A 3,697-nucleotide genomic window follows, 5' to 3' on the forward strand; every position below is an offset into this window, starting at 1 on the left:
GATCTGTGATAAATATATTTTTATATATATTTTTCCCAAGTAGACATGGATAAAATAGGCATCTCCACAAAATTTGGAATTTTTTGGAGGTCTGTGGAATTTTTGGCGCATTTCTGAAAGTTGGTAAAAAAGGTTGATTTTTGCCCAAAAAGAGTACCAGTCGACTGGTACAGTTACCAGTCGACTGGTAATAGTAATTTTCAGCACAGAGGACCTCTGTAAGTTCATTTTGACGAGGTCAGTCGACTGATGGTTTTACCAGTCGATTGGTAGCACTGTTCATGAGCACAGAATGTCTCGGAAGCTCGTTTTAATGATGTCAGTCGACTGGTACTTATAGCAGTCGACTGATACGGTCTGAAAATATTTTTCGGCATTAGAAAATGACCAAAAGAGTGGTGAACATGTATGTAATCTTATGGGAGATTAATACACGATGTTTATGGTCATTAGAGGTCAAAGTCCAATAATTGGGATATTGTTGGAGATCTTTTTGATGTATGGCAAAAGGGGAGAAATTTAGGTTTAAGTGGGAAACCTACATACCTTTGCAAGAAATCCTAGCTCAAGGGGGAGCTTAGGTGAAGGGGGAGCGATTGCTCATGTATTAGCAAAGGGGGAGAAGTTTATCTTTACAAGAAATCCTAGTTCAAAGGGGAGTTTAGGTAAAGGGGGAGCCTAGGATTAGGTTCCATGATTTATGCATGTGTAGATTGTATATTTATTTGCATTATTATTGCTATATTGTTTCCCTAACTTAAACGGGTTGCCAAACATCAAAAAGGCGGAGATTATTGGAGCAATCTGGGTACCCTAAGTTTTGTTGTTTGGGCAAAGGTTTAAGTTAGGTTTATTGTTGTATTTGATATGCATTGTGAGTGTGCAGGATACAGGTACAATAAGGAAAGTCCAAGTGTGATCTAGGCAAAGGAGGAAAGTCCAAGGATGAGTCATGGCGGTGTAAGTCCAAGCATGTAGTCTTGGCAACGTAAGTCCAAGTGTGACTTGGCAATGGATGAAGTCCCGGAGGCACGACCTCTTGGCAAAGGAAGACCCGACAACAATGATAAAGCCGATGGAAACTCCAGAAGGTAAGACGTGAAGGATAGGGAGGCATCCAAAGGACGCAAAGCTGATGGAGGAGGCTAGAAGGCTAGAAAGCTAGGTCTAGGTCGGTCGGGCGAGAATGAGTGTTGAGTGAATGTACTCGGGGTAAAATTCTAGAATTAGGGTTTACTGTAGCATTACTATAGTAGTAATGCAGCGTTACTGTAGCAGTACTGTAGCAGTCGACTGGTGGTTTCATCAGTCGACTGATGCAGTCGACTGAGAGCGAACAGAGGGTTGGTATCAAACCGCTGGGCTGCAACGATCGAATTTCCACGAAGGGCAGTCGACTGCATGTTTTGGCAGTCGACTGGTAGGCGGGATTTTTCAACCCGTGGCCTATATAATCAAGCATTGGAAGCTTGGTTAAAGTTGACGAAATAGAGGTGGTTAACCCCTATTAGTAGTCTACCAGTGCCCTAACTTCTCAAGAGTCCTTGGTGAAAGTTTGTGGCGAGGTTTCTCCACCCACAAGGAGCTACACGAGTTAGTCGGAGGTTTTCCGGGGAGTCATCCACCGACGGATCGGGATCGTCCACCTTACGGACAGCCGTGGAGTAGGAGCTTTATCTCCGAACCACGTTAAACAACGAATCATTGGGTTTGCTTCTTGTTTATTGTTTTCTAGGGTTAGCTTTGCTTTTGTTTGTTAGTATTTTTGTTTCCGCTGTGCACTAACAAGCGTAGGAAGCAATGTTTTGGGTGAGACGCTATTCACCCCCCCTCTAGCGAACGTCAAGGTCCCAACACTCTTCTCCTTTCTTCTTCTTGTGGCCGAACCACATCATCTCTTGGAGCTCTTGTGGTGGCCGGATTTTGTTTGGAGAAGGAGAGAAAGGAGGTTTTGTTTCTAGCATCCCTTGGAGCTTGGTGGTGGTGGCCGAACCTCATCCTTTCTTGGAGTCATTGAGGTGGCCGAATCTTGCTTGGAGAGGAATGTAGTTTGGGTGGATTCTCATCTCGGTAGATCGTCGCCCACACGACGTCCGAAATAAGAAGAGGAATACGACAGAAGATCGTGAGGTCTATAAGCTATAAAAGGTATAACTAGTTATTAGTTTCCGCATCATAACTAGTTCATCTTTTATTTAGATCTTGAAATACCAAACACAAAAGGCTATTGAATCTAGGTAATCGAATTTATGTTTTCGATTTTGTGTTTCTTTTATTTTTTTCGAATTTGTGATTCGATTGTTCTTTTTGGTTAAACCTAAGGTTACTAGAAGGAAATTAAATATTAAATTTCTTTAAAAGGCTTTGACTAAGCAGTGGTGGATGATCTCATACTTAAGAAGGTTTAGTATCTCGCCATGCAGTCCTAGAAGCCAATTTTAGAAATTAATATTTAATTGAATTTGTAACATGGGTGGATTTGGATCAATAATGTTAAGCATCGTTTGCGATCCAAGTCTAAACCACCAAGAACAGATAAGTTAAATTTGGAATCAATAATGTTAAGTTCTGTTTGCGATTCCTAATTTAATTTCTAAAGAACACAATAGGTTGTTAGTAAAGGTTCAGGACTTGTACAAAATTTTTGTACAGGAGAACCGGTATGATATTCCGCATAGCAACCAACACAATCTACCTCCAAGGTTTTAATGTCAGACAAATATGTTTAAGTATGTTTAAGTATGGAGCTTGATCCGCCCATGATGACCAGTCATGGCCGGTCCCAAGCCCGGATAAAGGAGGAGGGTTGCGTTAGGTTGCCAGCCAGCGTCAAACTATGGCAAAATTTCATGAATGAATCCATTAAACTATTGTGCTAATGCTAGGTTGTTCCCCGGAAGGAACGCGTTGCAGGGTCCGACTGTAACGTCTCGGCAAGGACCGCTACATCTCCAGAACTCGGGTATAGTGATAAATATGCAAGAGTTCGCGTTACAGGGTCCGACTGTAACGTCTCAGCAAGAACCGCTACATCTCCATGAGAACTTGGGTGTAGTGTTAAATAGGCAAGAGTTCTCACACCATAGGTTAGATAAGAACAAATATGATAGGAAAACTAATAATCTAAGATTTGGAACATGGAATATAGGAACTCTCACTGGTAAATCAATGGAGGTAGTAGATATGATGATTAGGAGAAAAATTAATATTTTATGTGTACAAGAGACAAAATGGACAGGTGAGAAGGCAAAGATGATAGAGAACTCGGATTTTAAGTTATGGTACACTGGAAAAAGTAAAACAAGAAATGGAGTGGGTATTATTGTAGATAGTTTGTTAAAGGATGAAGTTGTAGGAGTAGTTAGAAAAGGGGATAGAATTATAACTCTTAAGATAATAGTGGCGAAAGAAACTATGAACATAATTAGCGTATATGCACCACAAGTAGGATTAGATGAAGCTACCAAATTAAGGTTTTGGGAGGACTTAGATGAAATATTACAAAATATTCCACCAAATGAAAGGATTTTAATAGGAGGTGATCTAAATGGTCATGTCGGAGTGAAAAATGAGGAATATGAGAGAGTACATGGGAGTTATGGGTTTGGAACGAGAAATGAGGAAGGGAAAACTATATTAGATTTTGCGATAGCATATGACCTTATATTAGCTAATACATTTTTTAAGAAAAGAGAAG

Source organism: Zingiber officinale, chromosome 2B, assembly GCF_018446385.1.
Source record: "Zingiber officinale cultivar Zhangliang chromosome 2B, Zo_v1.1, whole genome shotgun sequence".
NCBI classification, from domain to species: domain Eukaryota; kingdom Viridiplantae; phylum Streptophyta; class Magnoliopsida; order Zingiberales; family Zingiberaceae; genus Zingiber; species Zingiber officinale.